This window comes from Balaenoptera borealis, assembly GCF_965194805.1.
Source record: "Balaenoptera borealis genome assembly, chromosome: 2".
Lineage (NCBI taxonomy): Eukaryota > Metazoa > Chordata > Mammalia > Artiodactyla > Balaenopteridae > Balaenoptera > Balaenoptera borealis.
The window spans coordinates 119309021-119331539 of NC_138867.1; the positions used below are offsets into that span (position 1 = coordinate 119309021).

General features: G+C 38.3%; 1 pseudogene across 1 annotated transcript; it reads left to right on the forward strand.

Moving 5' to 3' along the window:
- The first annotated feature begins 2306 nt into the window (after positions 1 to 2306).
- Positions 2307 to 20893, forward strand: LOC309622657 (protocadherin alpha-1 pseudogene; annotated as a pseudogene). Its single transcript, XR_014249937.1, has 2 exons — positions 2307 to 12692; positions 18323 to 20893. The product of XR_014249937.1 is annotated as a protocadherin alpha-1 pseudogene (transcript).
- The last annotated feature ends 1626 nt before the right edge of the window (positions 20894 to 22519 follow it).

Genomic DNA, 22519 nt, shown 5'->3' on the forward strand with positions numbered 1-22519 from the left:
CCGGGTGCACAAGTCGGGCGTTGGTTATTGCGAGAGTTCCCGAGAGAGAAATATTAAATGATTTTTACAATGTCACACAAATTTTACAAATATTTAACTATTTTATAGTTAATTAAAGACATAGTAATTTTCTGCAATACCTCACATACCTGTCTCCTAAGAACAAAGGCATACTGTGATGGTTAATTTCACGTGTCAACTTGACTGGGCCATGAGGTGCCCAGATACTTCATTAAACATTATCCTAGGTATGCCCGTGAGGGTATTTCTGGATTAGGTTAGCATTTGAATTGGTAGACTGAGTAAAGCAGATTGCCTTCCCCAACATGGGTAGGTCTCTACCAATCTATTGAAGTCCTCAATAGAACAAAAGGCTGAGCAAGAGCGAAATTACACTCTGCCTGATGATCTTTGATGTGGGAACTTTGGTCTTCTGCTTTTGTACTGAGACTGGAACTCACACCATCAGCAGCTCTCCTGGTTCTAGGCTTTCAGAATGCAGATCTTGGGAGTTCGCAGCCTCCATGATCACAGGAGACAACTCCTTATTTGTTATTTTTTCTTTATTCTTCTGTTTAAATTTTAGATTAAGATTATCTAGTTTTCTTAAAAATCCAACTGAAATTTTGATGTCAATGATTTTTTTAAAGATTTTTTTTTGATGTGGACCATTTTTTAAAGTCTTTATTGAATTTGTTACAATATTGCTTTTTTTTAATGTTTTGGTTCCTTGGCCATGAGGCATGTGGGATCCTGGGTTCCCAATCAGGATCAAATCCACACCCCCCGCACTGGAAGGCAAAGTCTTAACCACTGGACCACCAGGGAAGTCCCTGATGTCAATGATTTTTAATTCATGGATTAATTTGGGGAATTTTTATTTTATATTAATGAATGTCATCTAAGCACAGAATGTTTCTGTATAATTTTCTCTGTACTTAACGGTGTATTATATTTTTCTTCATTGACATCTTGTATATTCTTAGCTAATTCCTAGATGCTTTTTAGCTTTTAAAAAAATATTGTGAAAGATATAGTAAAATGTTTTCTGCTTATTGATAAGGTAGTGAAATACTTGAAAAAAATATTAGAGTCACTCCATCTGACTGAACTTCATTAACCAAAAATCATGGAGAAAATAAAGCAAGATGAGTACCAAAGAAATAGAAGGAATTTAAGAAGAAATGGACAATAGGTATAAATGAGAGAGTAGAATAAGCAGTTAATCAAAATAAACTTAAAACAGAATTCTTATACATTAGACAAACTACTGGAAGAATTAGATTCTAAACCTCTGCACTAGTGAGCCACAGACCTTACAACTCTCACCCAGCTTGTGTGGGAATGAGTTTCTTCATTTATAAAAAAGGGACTAAACTACATTATCTTCCAGGTCTCATTCAGCTCTAAGATTCTAAATAGAATTGCCTTGAACTGGATAATACTAATAACTTAAGTCTTTTTTTTTTTTCTTTTTCTTTTTGCCACACCATGCGGCTTGTGAGATCTTAGTTCCCCAATTAGGGGTTGAACACATGCCCCTCAGCAGTGAAAGCATGGAGTACTAACCACTGGACAGCGAGGGAATTCCCCTATAACTTAAGTCTTAAAATCAAATCCAAAGCTTTAAAAATTCCTATTTCTTTAAATTATGTTAAGCAATAGAAGTGTAATCTTTACAAGTAGCAGTACTTCTACTCTTTCATGCAAAAGTTTTGCAGAATTCAATTTGAAAGACCATGGGCAAATACAGGTCATTTCTCCAAAGTCAAACTGATGGTGGCTGTTGACCAAGAAAAACATTATGGAAATCCATCTGCTACAGTTCATGCAGGGGTCTCAGACTCAAACTATTCCCTGATAGGATGTAGAGTATCCTAAGTAACTGTGACTGCCTGGAGTACCTTTCATTTGGATTTTCCAGGACAAGGATACTGCCAGATGCAGTGAAATACTATTAATATTTTAAAGTTGATCTTGGTTATAGAACACTTGCTGATATTGCCTTTTGCTTATGTTGGTTTTTCTAGGTAGATTATTTCATCAGTAGTAAAAACTGATAGCTTTATCTCTTCCTTTTTCTATCATTTTCTTTCTTTATAATAATGCATGTAAAATTTCTATGTTAAGTGTAATTTCTGCTGTAGTTTTGTTTTTGTATTTTTTGTTTGTTTGTTTTGGCTACGCCATGTGGCTTGTGGGATCTTAGTTCCCTGACCAGGGATCGAACCTATGCCCCCTGCAGTGGAAGCGCAGAGTCCTAACTACTGGACCACCAGGGAATTCCCTGCCGTAGGTTTTTAATATGCAATTTTTCCAGGTAAAGAAGTTTTCCTGGGACTTCCCGGGTGGCACAGTGGTTAAGAATCCACCTGCCAATGCAGGGGACATGGGTTCGGTCCCTGGTCCGGGAAGATCCCACATGCTGCAGAGCAACTAAGCCCGTACACCACAACTACTGAAGCCTGTGCACCTAGAGTCCCTGCTCCTCAACAAGAGAAGCCACCACAATGAGAAAACTGTGCACTGCAACAAAGAGCAACTCCTGCTCACCGCAACTAGAGAAAGCCTGTGCGCAGCAACAAAGACCCAATGCAGCCAAAAATAAATTAATAAATTAATAATAATAATAATAAATAAAAAATAAATTTAAAAAGGAGAATATTGGCCTTTCCTACAAATGACCTCCAAAAAAAAAAAAGAAAAAAAGAAAAAAGAAATTTTCCTGAGTTATTTTTTTTATAGTTTTAAAAAAATTTTATTTATTTAATTTTGGCTGTGTTGGGTCTTCGTTTCTGTGCGAGGGCTTTCTCTAGTTGCGGCAAGCAGGGGCCACTCTTCATCGCGGTGCACGGGCCTCTAACTATCGCGGCCTCTCTTGTTGTGGAGCACAGGCTCCAGACGCGCAGGCTCAGTAGTTGTGGCCCACGGGCCTAGTTGCTCCACAGCATGTGGAATCCTCCCAGACCAGGGCTCGAACCCGTGTCGCCTGCATTGGCAGGCAGATTCTCAACCACTGTGCCACCAGGGAAGCCCCTCCTGAGTTATTTTTAATCAGAATTTAAAAATCTGAATTTTACTGAATGCTGTAGTGGGTTGAATGGTGGCTCCCTAAAACAATGTGTCCATGTCTTAATACCTGGACCCTCTGAATATTACCTTATTTTGAAAAATAGTCTTTTCAGATGTAATTAAATTAAATTAATGATCTGAAGATGAGAACATCCTGGGTTACTGAGGTGGACCCTAAATGCAACAGCTAATTTCCTTATAAGAGACAGAAGAAAACACAGAGAAGGGGAGAGATCCATGTGAAGATGGAGAAAGAGACATTATAGTGATACAGCCACCAGGAATGCTGACAGCCACCAGAAGAGGTAAGGAATGGATTCTCACCTAGAGTCTTTGGAGGGAGTGAAGCATTGATAACACCTTGATATTATAATCTGGCCTCTAGAACTGTGAGAGATATATTTCTGTTGTTTTAAGTAATCAAGTTTGTGGTAATTTGTTACAGCAGTCCTAGGAAATTAATACAAATGCTTTTCTACGTTATTTGGCTTCTATCTTTTATTTATGTAATCAATGTTCAAGGCCAGAATCAAACAATTGCAGGTACTTTATTTTGGGAGGATAGTCATAAGGGAAATTACATGCTTAAAAGATTATCGGTAGGGTTTAAGTAGTAAGCTGCACAAAACTAACTTACTAATAAAACAGTTTCCTCTGAGAATTCCATTATACACCAGTCTAGTTCTGGAGCTTCCTCTATCACCGAATAGCCTTTGTGCCCAGACTTTTGGAGAGAAGACATTAAATAAGTGCTCCAGGAAATAGGGAATCAGTTTAAGAAGTAATACACTTGACCTTAAGCCCTCTATCTTTAGAAATGACTGAAAGTGTGAGAGCATGCTTAAGAGGTGTTGGGTAACTCAAAAGAAATAGTTTACCCAAATTATTATCTACAAAAATGACCACATTGCCTCATTTTCTAACATATAACTCAGAAAATCTGTTTAAGCAATAACATAAATCCAACCTTTATCAAAATTGAGAGAAAACATGCTCTAATTAGAAATGATGTAATCAGAAAGAATGTAGAATGACCTTCAGTAGCGGATATCAGTTTACTCAACATCAGAGAAGTCATACTGGTGAAAAAAAACACTGTGAATGTAAGGAATGTGAGGAGATGTTTAAATGTAAGTCAGTATTTACCACACTGCAGAGAATTCATAGTGGTCAGAAACTTACATGTTAACAATGTGAGAAGGTCATTATTTGTGTGGATAATATAGTCAACACCAGAGAATTCATATTGATGTAAAATCCTGTGAATATAAGGAATGTAGGAAGTTGTTTAGAACTGAGTTCTTTTTGCAAACCAGAGAATTCATACTGGTGATAAACTTTATGACTATTAGTAATGTGGGGAAGCCTTTTTTGTGTGCACACAAGTTACTTAACATCAATAATTTATACTGATGAGAAACCGATGAATGTAAGAAATGTGGAAGATGTTCAGACTTAATTCAGTCCTTACTATGTGTTAGAGAATTCATACTGGTGAGATGCTTTATGAATATTAAAAATGCAATAAGACCTTAACTGTGTGTGGACAATTTATCCATATTAGAGTATTCATACAGGTGAAAAATCATAGGAATATAAAGAATGTGGGAAGGTCTTTAGACCTGATTGCATTCTTTCTTCAAGTCAGAGAATTCATACTGGTGATAAATTTTATGAATGTAAGGAGTGAAGGAAAGCATTTATGTGTGGATGAGTTACTCAACATCAGAGAATTCATACAGGAGAGAAATCACAGGAATATAAATAAGGTCTTTAGACTGAATTGAGTCTTTTCTTCAAGGCAGAGAATTCATACTGATGATAATCATTATGAATGTAAGAAATGTGAGAAAGCCATTATTGTGTTTGTACAAGTTACTTAATATCAGAGAATTCATATTGGTGAGATAACTGATTAATATAAGAAATGTGGAAAGACAACCCACAGAACAGGAGAAAATATTTGCAACTGATGCAACTGACAAGGGATTAATCTCCAAAATTTACAAACACCTCATGCAGCTCAATGTAAAAAGACAAAACAACAAAAAAAGAAAAACCCAATCAAAAAATGGGCAGAAGACCTAAATAGACATTTCTCCAAAGAAGACACACAGGTGGTCAAGAGGCATATGAAAAGATGCTCAGCATCGGTAATTATTAGAGAAATGCAAATCAAAACTACAATGAGATACCGCCTCACATCAGTCAGAATGACTGTTATAAAAAAGTCTACTAACAATAAATGCTGGAGAGGGTGTGGAGAAAAGGGATCTCTCCTTCACTGTTGGTGGGAATGTAAATTGGTATAGCCACTATGGAGAACAGTATGGAGGTTCCTTAAAAAACTAAAATAGAGCTACCATATGATCCAGCAATCCCACTCCTGGGCATATACCTGGAGAAAACCATGGTTCAAAAGGATACATGCAACCCAATGTTCATTTTAGCACTGTTTACAATAGCCAAGATGTGGAAGTAAACTAAGTAACCTAAATGTCCATTGACAGATGAATGGGTAAAGAAGATATGGTACATATATACAATGGAATATCACTCAGCCATTAAAAATAATGAAATAATGCCATTTGCAGCAAAATGGATGCACCTGGAGATTATCATACTAAGTGAAGTAATTCAGACAGAGAAAGACAAATATCATATGATATTGCTTATATGTGGAATCTAAAAAAAATGATACAAATAAACCTATTTGCAAAACATAAACAGACTCACAGACTTGGAAAACAAACTTATGGTTACCAAAGGGGAAGGGTGTTGGGGAGGGATAAATTGAGAGTTTGGGATTGACATATACACACTACTATATTTAAAATAGATAACCAACAAGGACCTACTGTATAGCACAGGGAACTCTACTCAATATTCTATAATAACCTAAATGAGAAAATAATTTGAAAAAGAATAGGTATATGTATATGTATAACTGGATCACTTTGCTCTCCACCTGAAACTAACACAACATTGTAAATCAACTATACTCCAGTATAAAATAAAATTTTTTTTAATGTGGGAAGATATTTAGACTTAATTCAGTCCTTACTATATGTTAGAGAACTCATACTGCTATGAAGCTTTATGACTATAAAATATTCTAAAAAGCTTTTACTGTGTGTGAACAACTTAATCAACATCAGATTATTAATTTGGTTTTTAAAAATCCTATAAATTTAGTCAAAGTGGGAAAACCGTTAGTATGCATCAGTAGGTTCCTTGATAATATTCATATTGGTAAGAAGCTCTTTGAGTGTAAGGAATGTGTGAAGGCTTTTAGATATAATTCAAACCTTAATATATGTTGGTGAATTTATACTTGTGTGAATTATTATGAATATATGGAATGTGAGAAAGTGTTTAATAAAGGAAGACACCCTAATATGCAAAAGAGAATTCATAATGATGAAAATCCTATAAATATAAAATATTTGGAGAGGCCTTAAATAGTGTCTATCAGATCACTCAACTTCAGAGAATTCATACAGGGGAGAAACTCTATGAATTCAAGGTATGTGGGAAGACCTCTATTCATGTTCGAGATCTTAGTTTTCGTCAAATAATTCATGCTGGTAAGAACAAATTTTAGGAATTTAGGAAGAATTTTAGGCAACATTTACATCTTTCTCAGTTTGGGAGAATTCGTAATATAATTTGATTAACTAAGAAAGCCTTCACGTTTTATATTTCTGTATTTAGATAATCAGAATATCTATCCTAGAAAAAAATTGGAGACTGTATAAAGTCTATATGCTAATTTAAGTTCATATATCTCTAACTGGTGCAGTTTTACCAGGTACAATTTGGAATTATAGTGCTTACTTTGGAGAACTTTTGATATAGACTAGATTGTACATTTTGACGTACCTTAGAACACAAAGAAAATATTTCTACTTCCCAATGGAGTGCTTTATTTAGTTGCTATGAGGAGCCTTCCACCCTTGAAATTGGACTTTAAAATTGCCTCACTAAATAATTACTTAGATAAAGCAAATTAAAATTATGAGAAAGTTAGAAATACCTTATTTATAGATCCACAGAACCTCGTTATACTCCCCTCCATATCTCTCCTACTCTTCCCTTACCCGTCTTCCACTTCCAGGACCTTGTTCCTTGTTCATTGATTCCTTACTTTTACTCCTCCTCCTTTCCCTTAACTCACAAAACTACCTTAATGCATCTTAAATTTGATATTCCCACTTGGGAACGACTTCAACATGTAGTCATGTTTGGATCTCTGTGCCATTGTTTGGACTTCCTGTATCCCAAAATAAAAAGAGAAAAATGTCTATAAAGATGATCATGTGGTTTTTGTCTTTTATTGATATGAAGTATTACATTAATTGATTTTCAGATGATAAAACAACCTTGCATTACTGGGATAAATCACCATTAGTCATAATGCTTTATCTTTTCAAAATTTTGCTGGATTCAATGTGCTAGTATTTTGTTGATATATTCAACAATGTCTGTATTCATAAGAGATATTTGTTTGTAGGGTTTTTTTTTTGTGTGGTGTCTTGTCTGGTTTTAGTATCAGTGGCCTCATAGAAAGCTGAGAAATATTCCATCCTTTTCTGTTCTTTGGAAGGCTTGGTGAAGAACCTTTTAAAAATGACTATCTGGTTCTGGGATTTTCCTTGTGGGAAGTCTTTTGTTTTTTTTTTCCTAATTCAATCTCTTCACTTGTTATAGGTCTATTCAGAGTTTTATATTTTTTCTAAACTCAATTTTGTTAGTTTCTATCTTTCCAGGAATTTTTCCATTTCGTCTATATTATCTAATTTGTTGGCCCACACTTGTTCATAGTATAACCTTAGCATTCTTCTTATTTCTATAAGGTCAGTAGTAGTGTTCCTTCTCTCATTTCCAATTTTAGTTATTTGATTTTTTCTCTCTCTTTCTTTCTTTTTGTCAGTCTAGTGAAAGTTTTGTCAATTTTAATGATCTTTTAAAATAACTGTCCTTTTGTTTTATTGATATTTATTTCATTCTTTTTCTGTACTCTAGTTCATCAGTATCTGTTGTAAGCATTATTATTTACTTCCTTCTGATTGATTTAGGTTTAGTTTGCTCTTCTTTTTTTTTCCTTCAGTATCTTAAGGTGGAAGTTTAGTTTATTAATTTAAGATCATTCTTCTCTTTGAACTTACAGTTGTAAATTTCCCTCTAAGCACTTGTCTCCCATTAAGTTTTGGTATGTTGTGCTATATTTTCATTTACCTCAAGCTATTTTCTTATTTTTCTTGATGTTTCTTCTTTTGCCAAGTGGTTATTTAGTAATGTATTGTTTAATTTTTACATATTTTTTGCATTTCCTAAATTTCTTTCTGTTATTAATTTCTAATTTCCATTAAAGGGGAACATCCTTTAGTGAGTTAAATCTTTTTTGAATTTATTGAGGTTTGCTTTGTGTCTCAACATAAAGGTTTGCTTTATGTCTCAACCTGGAGAGTGTTCCATGTGTACTTGAGAAGAGTGTATATTTTGCTGTTGTTGATGGAGTTCTCTGTAAAAGTCTGTTAGGTCTAGTTTGTATAGACTGTTGTTCAATTCTTCTGTTTCCTTGTTGATTTTATGCATGGTTGTTTCATATAGGATTGATAGTGGAGTATTGAAGTTTCTGACTATTGTGGAATTGTTTATTTCTGCAGTCATTTCTATCAGTCTTTGCTTTATGTGTTTGGGGGCTCTGTTGTTAGGTGGGTATATGTTTATAATTTTTATAATTTAAAGATGTATTGACCCTTTTATCAACATAAAGTCACTCTTTTTTCTCTAGTATCATTTTTAGTTTAAAGTCTGTTTTGTCTGATATAAGTATAGCCACTCTAGCTTTTGTATGGTTACTGTTTGCTCTGTGTGTGTGTGTGTGTGTGTGTGTGTGTGTGTGTGTATGCATAATTTCCAATCCTTTATTTTCAATCTTTTTTAAAAAAATTTTATTTATTTATTTATTTATTTATGGCTGTGTTGGGTCTTCGTTTCTGTGCAAGGGCTTTCTCTAGTTGTGGCAAGTGGGGGCCACTCTTCATCATGGTGCACGGGCCTCTCACTATCGCGGCCTCTCTTGTTGCGGAGCACAGGCTCCAGACGCACAGACTCAGTAATTGTGGCTCACGGGCCTAGTCGCTCCGTGGCATGTGGGATCTTCCCAGACCAGGGCTCGAACCCGTGTCCCCTGTATTGGCAGGCAGATTGACAACCACTGTGCCACCAAGGAAGCCCTTGTATTGAATCTTGATTCAATTTTTGAATCTAAATTATGTCTCCTGTAGACAGCATAGAATACGATTATGTTTTCAATCCATTCTGCCAATATCTGCCTTTTGAATGGAGAATTTAATCCATGTACCTTTAGAATAATAGTATACTCATAAAGAAGCATTTATTTCTGCCGTTTTGCTGTTTGTTTTATGTATGCTCTATAGCTTTTTTTTGTCCCTCATTTACTCCATTACCACCTTCTTTTGTGTTTAGTTGATTTTTTGTAATCACATGTATTGATTCCCTTTTCATTTCCTTTTGTGTTTTTCTATAGATATTATTTTTGTGATTACCATGGGGATTACATATACATCCTAAAGTTATAACAATCTCATTTGAATTGATACCAACTTAACTTCAATCACATACAAGAACTCTATTCCTATGCAGCTTCATCTCCCCATCTTTATGTTTTGACATCACACATTACATTTTTATACATAGTGTGTCCAATAGTAGATTTAAATTATTTTTATGTATTTGCCTTTTAAATTATGTAGAAAACAAAAAGCAGACTTACTAATCAAAATTACAATAATATTGGCTTTTATATATGCCCATGTATTTACATTTGCTGGAGATCTTTATATTATCATTCAAATTTAAGTTACTGTCTAGCATCCTTTGATTTGAACCCAAAGGACTCTCTTTAGCATTTCCTTAGGGCAGGTCTAGTGGTAATGAACTCCCTTGCTTTTGTTTATTTTGGAATGTCACTTTTGAAGGACATTTTTGCCAGATATGAAATTCTTGATTGACAAATTTTTCTTTCAGAATTGTAAATATATCATTCTACTGCCTTGTGGCTTCCAAGTTTTCTGATAAAAAGTCAGTTGATAATTTTATTGAGCATCACTTGTACATGCCAAGTAATTTCTTTTTTGCTGCTTTCAAGATTCTCCCTTTGTCTTTTGACAGTTTGGTTATAATGTGTCTTAGTGTTGGTTTCCTTAGATTTATTCTACTTGGAGTTCCTTGAGTTTCTTGGATTTGTAGATACACATCTCTCATCAAATTTGGGAAGTTTTTGACTACTATTTTTTTCAAATAATCTTTCTACCCATTTCTCCTTCTCTTCTCACTTTTGGACTCCAATACTGCATATATTCTTATTCTTGATGGTGTCTCATAAGTCCTTTAGGCTCCCTTTACTTTTCTTCAATCTTTTTTCTTTCTGTTCCTCAAACATTTCCATTGTCCTATATCTTCAAGTGTGCTGATTCTTTATTCTGCCTACTCATATCTGCTGTTGAACCCCTCTGGTGAATTTTTCACTTCAGTTACTGTATTTTTCAGCTTTTTTTTTCCCATTCTCTCATCGAAGAGTATCTTGTTTTGTTTTGTTTTCAGTGTTTTGAATATTATAATGTTGCTATCAGTATTTGTCTAGAGGTTTTTTTGTGAACATAAGTTTTCACTTCTCTGGGATAAATGCCCAGGAGTGCAATTTTAAGTCTATTTTTTCCCAAAAGAATCGGCCAATCTGTTTTCCAGAATGGCTGTCATATTCTATATTCTCATCAGCCACATATGAATGATCTAGTTTTTCTGCATTCTTGCTAACATTTGATGTCAGAATTTTTTATTTTAGCCATTCTGGTAAATGTGTAATGATATCTCATTATAGTTTTAATTTGCATTTCCCCAAATGCTACTGGTGTTAAAAATATTTTCATGTTTCTTTGCCATTTGTATATCTTCTTTGGTGAAATGTTTTTTTTTTCAATTAGATTAAATTTATTTAAAATATAGATAATCTAACAATAAAGTACAATAAACTGATTTTGGCCTCTAGTTTTCCTCTCTACCCAAAGTCCTACAACAATGTCCATAGAGGTAAACTTTCCAGTGCTCCAGATCCCTGGATCCTTACTCCTTCATCAACAATGTCAAACTCAGTCACTCCCTCCCCTGGTCACATCTTAGATAGTCATCACCAAAAACTGCACTGTCTCTAAAATCTTGAGTTTAAACACCCCACTCTCTGTCCTCCACCCTTCTTCTACCTACATCGTTAAATCACAAACCCCTACAGCCCCAAATTCTTCAGCTGTTGGGAGGTTGCCAAATTACTGGCCCTGTAACTTTCTGACTGCTTATTTCTTCCTCGCTTCCCTGTCTAACCTGAAGTCCATGACTTCTCATTGTAATCATTCCCTTGCAAGTATCGCCAGCTCCCTGGTTCTCTCCTATTCTCTCTCCAGGGAAAGATCTCCCTCCAAAGCTTTATTTGGCCAGTAGCTTATGATCCTCTAGGACTTTGTCTGAGTATAAGTTCTTCTGGTGGCCTTTCCTGACCACCCTATGAAGAGTGCAGTCTGCTATCTCTACCTCAATTCCTTTTCCTTGCTTCTTTCATAGCACTCATGGCAACTTATAAACATTGTATTTGATATGTACTTTTTTCTCCCTGTCTCTTGCACTAGAACATAAGTTCTATCAGGACAGAGACCCTGACTATCTTGTTCTCCCTACATTCCCAGTACCTACTGTGATTCCTTGCACATATTAGAAACTCAATAAGCAATAGTTGTACAAAGGAATGATTATCAAATTTTCTAAGCCTATTAACAATGTACAATTATTTCCAAGTGTCTGTCTGTGGAATGATTACAAAATTTGATAACATATGAGGACATAAATATACCTTATTTAATTCAGTAATAGCGTTAATTATACAACCCACATTCTTTCACCACAATGTAATAAAATCAAATATATAATAATTGACTCTAACCCACTGGAAATCTAAAAAACTCTATTTTCAGTAACTTTTGGGGAAAAAAAGAGAAAATGAAAGATTACAATTAAATTACAAACATTTTAGAAATTAAAGAACATTATATATCAAAATCAACTGCATGGATCCAAAACTATCTTCAGAAAAATGTATAGTCTTAAATGCTTTTGTTATTAAGCAAGAAAAAGAATTAACTATGTATTCATGGGGGAAAAGTTGAGAAAAAAAGCATTGAAATGAACAAACATAAATGAGAGTTAAATTAATCAAGGTAACCATAATATATTAGAGATAAAAGGGGAAAAAAGAAAATTATTTGAACATATTAGTAAAATAGATAAACTTTTGTCAAGTGCACTCAAGGTAAAGGAGATGATAAAGCATAAACAAGTAGAGATAAAATTGGGCACAAATGCACAGGGAGAAAATTAATTTAAGAGTCTTCTTGTAGCTAAACCTTCTTTTTTTTGCTTTCTCTAGATCTTTGCCTAGGAGCCAAGCTCGGCTGGAGAGAGCTGCACAACAGTCCACCCAACGGTTTTTCATAAAGGCAAGGGTTCAACTTTAAAAGGACCTCCCCAGTGCCCCCCAAAATGGGGTAAGTTTCTCTGTCCTGCCCTCAATGACAAGGTTTTTACACTTTCCCTTTGGGCCTCCCCAACTCCCTGCCAGCTTCCTTACAGCAATAACCTGACCTTTACCTTCTCAGAAAAAATTGCAGCCACATTACCCTTTAACATGAAATAAAATGAAAAAATATAATAAGGAAAAAATAACCAAAATTGCCTCTAACTCCACAAGATCTTTGTCTGTGTCATTCACTCACACATCTCAAGCACCTAAGACAGGGCTTGGCTCAGAGCTATTGCTTTGGGCTTCCCTGGTGGTGCAGTGGTTGAGAATCTGCCTGCCAATGCAGGGGACACGGGTTCGAGCCCTGGTCTGGGAAGATCCCACATGCCTTGGAGCGGCTGGGCCCGTGAGCCACAATTACTGAGCCTGCGCGTCTGCAGCCTGTGCTCCGCAACAGGAAAGCCTGCGATAGTGAGAGGCCCGCGCACCGCGATGAAGAGTGGCCCCCACTTGCCACAACTAGAGAAAGCCCTCGAACAGAAACGAAGACCCAACACAGCCATAAATACATAAATAAATAAATAAAAATTTTAAAAAAAAGCTATTGCTTTGATCTGGAGGTAAATTCATTTGAGGAGCAAGGTAAATTCATTTGAGGAGCAAGTGGATACCAGGTATGCATGTCCCCACCCATTCGAACTCATTCTCTCTCCACCCTCTTCTGATTCAGTGAAAGCAGTGATCCCTCTTCACAACCAAGACCAAGCCTTCCCCCCATGCTTGAACTCCTGATGCTCCCAGCTTCTCAGGGGTCTTACATTATCAGTTATCCTGTTTCTCTTATTCATAGTCTAAACCACACTCTTTCCAACAGCTTTTAAACGTGCTTGAGAGTCTGTTCCACTGAAAACATAACTCTCCTTCAACTAACGTCTCCCCTCCAGCTTGCGTCTCCCTCCCTCCTGTGTGCTTCCTAGAATTCTTTTTTTTTTTTAACATCTTTATTGGACTATAATTGCTTTACAATGGTGCACCAGTTTCTGCTTTATAACAAAGTGCATCAGCTATACATATACATATATCCCCATATCTCTTCCCTCTTGTGTCTCCCTCCCACCCTCCCTATCCCACCCCTCTAGGTGGTCACAAAGCACTGAGCTGATCTCCCTGTGCTATGTGGTTGCTTCCCACTAGCTACCTATTTTACATTTGATAGTGTATATATGTTCATGCCACTCTCTCACTTTGTCCCAGCTTACCCTTCCCCCTCCCTGTGTCCTCAAGTCCATTCTTTATGTCTGTGTCTTTATTCCTGTCCTGCCCCTAGGTTCTTCAGAACTTTTTTTTTTTTAGATTCCGTATATGTGTGTTAGCATATAGTATTTGTTTTTCCCTTTCTGACTTACTTCACTCTGTATGACAGACTCTAGGTCCATCTACCTCAATACAAATAACTCAATTTCGTTTCCTCTTATGGCTGAGTAATATTCCATTGTATATATGGGTCACATCTTCTTTATCCATTCGTCTGTCGATGGACACTTAGGTTGTTTCCATGTCCTGGCTATTGTAAACAGAGCCGCAATGAACATTGTGGTACTTGACTCTTTTTGAATTATGGTTTTATCAGGGTATATGCCCAGTAGTGGGATTGCTGGGTTGTATGGTAGTTCTATTTTTAGTTTTTTAAGGAACCTCCATACTGTTCTCCATAGTGGCTGTATCAATTTACATTTCCGCCAACAGTGCAAGAGGGTTCCCTTTTCTCCACACCCTCTCCAGCAGGTGAAATGTTTCTTCATGTCTTTTGCCCAGGTTCTAATTGGGCTGTTTGATTTTTTACTGTTGAGTTTTGATTATCCATTATAGATTCTAGATACAAGTTCTTTGTCAGTTATGTGCTTGCAGACAATTTCTCCAAAATTTTATTATTTAGCTTTTTTAAAATTTAGCTTTTATTCTCATACTCTAAATATGGTATTTCACAGAGTAAAAGTTCTTAAATTTTGATGACATCCAATTTATCAATTTTTTTTTCTTTTACAGACTGTGCTTTTGGTGTCAAGTCTAAGAACTCTTTGCCTACCCTTAGATCCTAAAGATTTTCTCCTATATTTTTTTCTAAAAGTTTTAGTGTTTTATGTTTTACTTTTAGGTTCATGATCCATTTTGAATTCATTGTAGTATAAGATATGAGACTTAGGTAGGGTTTTTTTGTTTGTTTGTTTTTCCTAGCAAAGTCCAATTGCTCTAACACTATTTGCTGGAAAAGCTATCTTTCCTGCATTTAATTTCTTTTGCAACTTTGTCAAAATTCAGTTAGTTCAGCACATTAGCATGGGTCCATTTTTGGATTATTTATTTTGTTCCCTTGATCTACCTGTCTATTTATCTACCAATAGCACAGTCTTGATTTCTGTAGCTGTATAATAAATAATAGGATACACTGATTCCTTCTACTTTTTTATTGTTTTTAAAAATTGCTTCAAGTATAGTTTCTTTGTTATTCCATGTAATCTTATCTATATCTATAGAAAATCTTGTTGAGATTTTGGTAGGAATTGTATTAAATCTATATGTTAATTCAGGGAAAACTGACATCTCTCCATGAAGTGTCGAGTCATCCAATTCATGAACACAGTAGGTCTCTCCACTTTAGATATTCTTCAATTTCTTTCATTAGTGTTTTGTAGTTTTCAGAATACAGAATACACTTACACCTAAGGATCTTTTTTGAGCTAATGTAAACGGTATTGTATTTTAAATTTAATTTTGGTATGTATATTTTCATTGTTAGTATATGGAAATACATTCATTTTTGTATGTTTATCTTGTTTTCTGTGACATTGCTGCATTCACTTTTCTAGGAAGTTTTTTACTGCCCCTGTAAATAGGGACAGTTTTCTTTCTTTCTCATCTATATGCCTCTTATTTCCTTTTCTTGTTTTATGGCACAGAGTAGAACTTCCTTCACTATGCTAAAACAAATAAGAGTAGTGAGACCAGATATCTTTGCCTTGTTCCCAATCTGAGGTTGAAGGCATTCAGTCCTTCACAATTAAGTATAATGTTATCTATAGGTTTGTCATGGATTCTCATTATCAAGTTGAGAAAGTTCTTGTGGTTTTTGAGGAGAAGTGAGATGTAATTTTTATCTTTGTTCCTCTATAGGTAAAGTGTATTTTCCCTCTGGCTTCTTTCAGGATTTTTTTTTTCAATTAAACTTTTTATTTTGAGATAATTGTACATTCAAATTCAGTTGTAAGAAATAATACAGAGAGATCCTGTGTACCTTTCACCCAGTTTCCCCTGATGGTAACATAAAGCTGTAGTAAAATAACAGGATTTTTATTTAATCTTTGATTTTCTATAGTTTGAAACTGATATGCCAGGTGTAGATTTTTTGGTGTTTATTCTGCTTGGTGTTATCTGAGCTTCCTGGATCTGTGATTTGATGTCTGAAATTAATTTGGAGGAAATTCTCAGTCATTAATATTTTTTTTAACAATTTTATTTATTTATTTATTTATTTATTTAATTTTTGGCTGTGTTGGGTCTTCATTTCTCTGCGAGGGCTTTCTCTAGTTGCGGCGAGCAGGGGCCACTCTTCATTGCGGTGCACGGACCTCTCACTGCTGCGGCCTCTCTTGTTGCAGAGCACAGGCTCCAGACGCGCAGGCTCAGTAGTTGTGGCTCACGGGCCAACATGTGGCTCATGTTGCTCTGCAGCATGTGGGATCTTCCCAGACCAGGGCTTGAACCCATGTCCCCTGCATTGGCAGGGAGATTCTCAACCACTGTGCCACCAGGGAAGCCCCTCGGTCATTATTACTTCAAATATTTCTTCTTTTCCTTTCTCTATTTCTTCTGGTATTCCCACTATGAGTATGTTATACACCCCCCCCCCCACTTTTTTTTAATGCTATGCCTTTTTTATGCCTTTTAAAAAGTTTTCCCACAGTCCTTGGATTTTCTGTTCTGTTTTTTCAATTTTTGTTCTCTTTGCTTTTTGGTTTTTGAGGAATCTATTGATATATCCTCTAGCTCAGAGATTCTTTCCTCATCCATGTCCAATCTACTACTGAGCCCGTCAAAGACATCTTTCATTTCTGTTACATTTTCTTTTAAACGGGTTTGTTTTTCTTCAAAAATGGGGTCTAATATTTCTTTTTGGTTCTTTCTTAGGATTTCCATCTCTGTTTACATTGACCATCTCTTCTGTTCTTACATGCTGTCTACTTTATCCATTGGAGCCATTAGCATATTAATCATAGCTGATTTAAATTACCAGTCTGATAATTCGAACATCCCTGTCAAGTCTGGTTCTGATATTTGCTCTGCTCTTCAAATTGTGGAGTTCCCCCCACCCCTTTTGCTATGCCTCATAATTTTTTGTTGATAGCTGGACATGATATACCAGGCAGAAGGAACTGCTACAAAAAGCCTAGTAATAATGAGGTGTTGAGGTGTGGGAAGAGGGGAAGCATTCTATAGTCCTATGGTTAGGTCTCAGTCTTTTAGTGATATTATGCTTCTGAACTATGAACTTCACAAGTGTTTCTCATTCCCCTCCACCCCATGTCAGACAGAATGGCTAGAATGCCCTGGAATTGGTATTTTTCTTCTCCCTCACAGAAAACTAGAGCCTGCTGGAATTGGCTCTGATAATAAACCAACAATTAGTCTTCCATTAATTAGTTTCCCTGAGGGAAGGCCTTGTTAAGAAGAACAGAATACATTTCAAAATGGTTCATTTCCACCTCCCACTGCCAGAAGCATGAGGGGGATTTTTCTCTGATATTTACTGTGGGAATCTGGTCAAGTTCCTAGAGGTAAATTTCAAAATATTTTGAGCCCCCCTCATGACTGCTTCTCCCCCATCTACATTGAGCCTCCAGCAATTTGTCTATTGCAGCTCAGATATTCCTGTTCCAGCTCTGGTTTCCACAGTGGCTTCTGCTCTTGGGTCTCTGTGCCAGTAAGTAATCTGTGACTTTCTGTATTTCCCTGTCTCTTTAATTTTGGGAGTAGTGGTTTGCCCTGTGTCCTCCCCTCTCTTACACAGCCAAGAAGAGTTGTTGATTTTTTTCAGTCTGCTCAGCTTTTTATTTGTTGGAGTGGTGATTTCAAATCCCCTTACATTCAGAACTAGAAACTGGAAGTCCTTGACAGTGTCTTTTGATGGAAAAAATTTTCACCTTTTATGAAGTCTAATTTGTCTGTTTTTAAAATTTTGTTGCCTGTACCATATCCAAGGAATCATCACCAAACCCAATGTCATGAAGCTTTTGCCCTATCTTCTTCTAAGAATTTTACAGTTTTAGGTCTTACATTTAGGTCATGGATCTATTTGAGTTAATGTTTGTATGTGGTGTTAAGTAAGGGTATAACTTCATTCTTTTGCATGTGGATTTCCTGTTTTCCCAGCACCATTTGTTGAAAAGACTGTCTTTCCTCCCATTGAATAGTCTTAGCACTTTGGTTGAAAATCGTCTGACCATATATGTAAGGATTTATTTCTGGGCTCTCTGTTCTATTCCATTGGTCTATATGTCTGTCTTTATGACAATACCACACTGTTTTGATTACTGTAGCTTTGTAGCAAGTTTTGAAATCAGGAAGTGTGAGTCCTCCAACTTTGTTCTTCTCTTTCAGGATTCTTTTGGCATTTAGGGTCACTTGAGATTCCATATACTGATTACCAAAAACTAAAGAAGGAAGCCCCATTTTGTCACTGCCAGAGAGAAGACAAAAATGGTAAGGAGATAAATTATTTCAAATATGAAGGGGAAAAAAAGGCAAGATTTTAAAGTAAAGTGAGAATGGTAGGAAAGGAGTAGTGCTTTTGCGATGCTGTTTTCAAGGAGAGGTGGCCAGGGAGGCCGGTGCCTGCTGCTCTCACTTCTGCTCTTCACAGCCTGTGGGGCTGGCAGCAGCCAGATCCACTACTCGGTCCATGAAGAGGCCAAACACGGCAGCTTCGTGGGCCGCATCGCTCAGGACCTGGGGCTGGAGCTGGCCGAGTTGGTGTCATACCTGTTCTGGGTGGCGTCCAAAAGCCATGGGGACTTTCTGGAGGTAAATCTGCAGAACGGCATTTTGTTTGTGAATTCTCGGATTGACCGGGAGGAGCTATGCAAACAGAACACGAAATATAGTATCCACCTGGAGGTGATCGTGGACAGGCCGCTGCAGGTGTTGCATGTGGAGGTGGAGGTGAAGGACATTCATGATAATCCACAGGTCTTTAGAGTGAGAGAACAAAGGTTATTTATTCCTGAATCTAGGCTGCTGGATTCACGTTTCCCGATAGAGGGCGCTGCTGATGCAGACATTGGTACCAACGCTTTTCTAACATACACTTTCAGCTCCAGTGATTATTTCTCTTTGGATGTACAGGCAAGTGATGAACTGAGTAAGTCACTTTCGCCTGAACTGAGGAAGTCTGTGGATAGAGAAGATACACCAGAACTTCGTTTATTATTGACAGCCAGTGATGGGGGCAAACCAGAACTAGAAGGTACAGTTCAGCTGCTGATCACGGTGCTCAACATTAATGATAACGCCCCATGGTTTGCCCAGGCCGTGTACAGAGTACACTTATTAGATACTACTAATGTTCCAGCAAATGGAACATTAATGACCACATTAAACGCCTCTGACGCTGACAAAAGTGTAAATGGCGAAATTGTCTTTACTTTGGCAATGTTGTTTCTCTTAACATAAACCAACAAACAAACAAAAAAAAACAAATTCAAAATTGATTCCAGCTCAGGGGAAATTAGGCTAATTGGTAGACTGGATTATGAAGAAACGAAATCCTACGAAATTCAGGTAAAAACAGTTGATAAAGGAGGTCCTCCAATGTCAAATCACTGCAAGGTTTTAGTGGAAGTGCTGGATGTAAATGATAATGCTCCGGAACTGGCGGTCACATCCGTCTTTGCCTGTAAGAGAGGAGTCTCCACTCAGCACCGTCATCGCCTTCATCTCCTTGTCTGACCGTGACTCTGGTGTCAATGGGTAGGTGACCTGCACCCTGACGCCTCATGTCCCCTTCAAGCTGGTGTCCACCTTCAAGAATTACTATTCGCTGGTGTTGGACAGCGCCCTGGATCGCGAGAGTGTGGCAAACTATGAGGTGGGGGTGACCGCGAGGGACGGGGGCTCGCCTTCTTTGTCGGCCACCGCCAGCTTGTCCGTGGAGGCGGCCGACATGAACGAGAACGCGCCCGCGTTCGCACAGCCCGAGTACACGGTGTTGGTGAAGGAGAACAACCCGCCCGGCTGCCACATCTTCACGGTGTCGGCGCGGGACGCGGACGCGCAGGAGAACGCGCTGGTGTCCTACTCGCTGGTGGAGCGGCGGGTGGGCGAGCGAGCGCTGTCGAGCTACGTGTCGGTGCACGCGGAGAGCGGCAAGGTGTACGCGCTGCAGCCGCTGGACCACGAGGAGCTGGAGCTGCTGCAGTTCCAGGTGAGCGCGCGCGACGCGGGCGTGCCGCCTCTGGGCAGCAACGTGACGCTGCAGGTGTTCGTGCTGGACGAGAACGACAACGCGCCGGCGCTGCTGCTGCCCGGGCCGGGCGGCGGGGCGGGCGCGCCGAGCCAGCGGGTGGCTCGGTCGGTGGGCGCGGGCCACGTGGTGACGAAAGTGCGCGCGGTGGACGCGGACTCGGGCTACAACGCGTGGCTGTCGTACGAGCTGCAGCCGGCGGCGGGTGGCGCGCGCAGCCCGTTCCGCGTGGGGCTGTACACGGGCGAGATCAGCACGACGCGCGCCCTGGACGAGGCGGCGCGCCGCGCCAGCTCCTGCTGGTGCTGGTGAAGGACCACGGCGAGCCGGCGCTGACGGCCACGGCCACCGTGCTGCTGTCGCTGGAGGACAGCGGCCAGGCGCCCAAGGCCTCTTCGCGGGCGTCGACGGGCGCCGCTGGCGCGGAGGCCGCTCTGGTGGATGTGAACGTGTACCTGATCATCGCCATCTGCGCGGTGTCCAGCCTGTTGGTGCTCACGCTGCTGCTGTACACGGCGCTGCGGCGCTCGGCGCCGCCCAGCGAGGGCGCGTGCGGGCCCGGGAAGCCCACGCTGGTGTGCTCCAGTGCGGTGGGGAGCTGGTCTTACTCGCAGCAGAGGCGGCAGCGGGTGTGTTCTGGGGGCGGGGGGCCGCCCAAGACCAACCTCATGGCCTTCAGCCCCGGTCTTTGTCCATATCTGAGCACGTAGGGAAGAAGTGAACATCCAGAGACAAACTCCGTAATATAAGTTCAACTTCCAAGCTTTGGCTTTAGTTTTTTTAAATTTTTACTTATCTAACCATCTCTTCAAATGTCACTTTAAAAGATGTATTCCAAGTGTTCACTAAAATTGCAACAAATCTTACCATTTATTGTAGATATTTATTCTATTACTTATAGCTGCATCTTGACTAGAACTTGGAATCAAACAACAAAAAAACTAATGTAGGAACAAATTGCCATATTCCTTGGTTCAAAGAGTAGGATACTTTTGAAAGAATACTGAAATATTAAGCAGTCTTGATCATATTTAACACAGAATCTTAACGTAGTCAAATACATTGTCATTTTCAAGTTTATTTATAGCTCGGAATGAAACGTCAAGCCCTGGACAAAAAATTATAGGCAGATTTACAGAAACCATCTGCCTTCCCTTAAGGTTTTACGTTTCAAAGTGGGCAATTAAAAAAAATCGTTTTAAACAAAAGTAATTTACAATATATTTGTAGGGTGATATTTTAATTTTTATGTTAAAATATACAACTATTTTTTCGTTGCTTTTATGATCAGTATCCTGATGCCAACGACTTTGAGTTCTCCTGGTTCTAGAAAGCTTAGCGTGGAATGAATTTTTTAGTATAGGATCTGGTTAGGAAACAACACCTTCCATTTACTCACAAATGTTCTAAGACACTTTATTTATTTATTTTTAAATTTATTTTTTTAATTTATTTATTTTTGGCTGCATTGGGTCTTCGTTGCTGCACGCGGGCTTTCTCTAGTTATGGTGAGCGGGGGCTACTCTTCGTTGCTGTGCGCGGGCTTCTCATTGCAGTGGCTTCTCTTGTTGCAGAGCACGGGCTATAGGCACGCAGGCTTCAGTAGTTGTGGCACGTGGGCTCAGTAGTTGTGGCTCGCGGACTGTAGAGCGTGGGCTCAGTAGTTGCGGCGAATGGGTTTAGTTGCTCCGGGGCATGTGGGATCTTCCTGGACCAGGGCTCGAACCCGTGTCCCCTGCGTTTGCAGGCGGATTCTTAACCACTGCAGCACCAAGGAAGCCCTAAGACACTTTATTTTTACTTCTCTCAACCTTTCCAATAACTTTGTGAAGTGCATACTTTAGTCTCACTTTGTGGATGAAAATGCTGAGGCTCAGAAAATCTAAGTTCAGTATTTTTCCTAAGTTTTCTCCAGATTTCCCAAGGATATCCAAAACTTGCTTGTTCTAGTAGACTTCATTGCCTTTTATAAAATATTTAAGGTAGCTTACAATGGAAGATATTTACAAGAGCAATTTTAAAAAGTCTGTTTAAAAGCCAAAGTAAAAGATCAAGAGAAGAGTGGGAACAATTTATCAAAAATTCAATCATAGGCTGAGTGCAAATCCTAGTACTCACCTTCCTGGAAGTAAGTACAAAAATATAAAAAAGAAGAATAAAAGGAATTTCTCTGTACCAATTCTTCAAGAGAGAAAAAAACTCCTCTCTTCCTGCTATAAATTCAGAGTTGATTACTGATCATTATGTAAGGGTTTAGCAATATCCTGAACAGTATGTTTGATAGCAGTTTTGCAAAACCAGCTGAAACATATTTGTTATAAATATTATTATATATG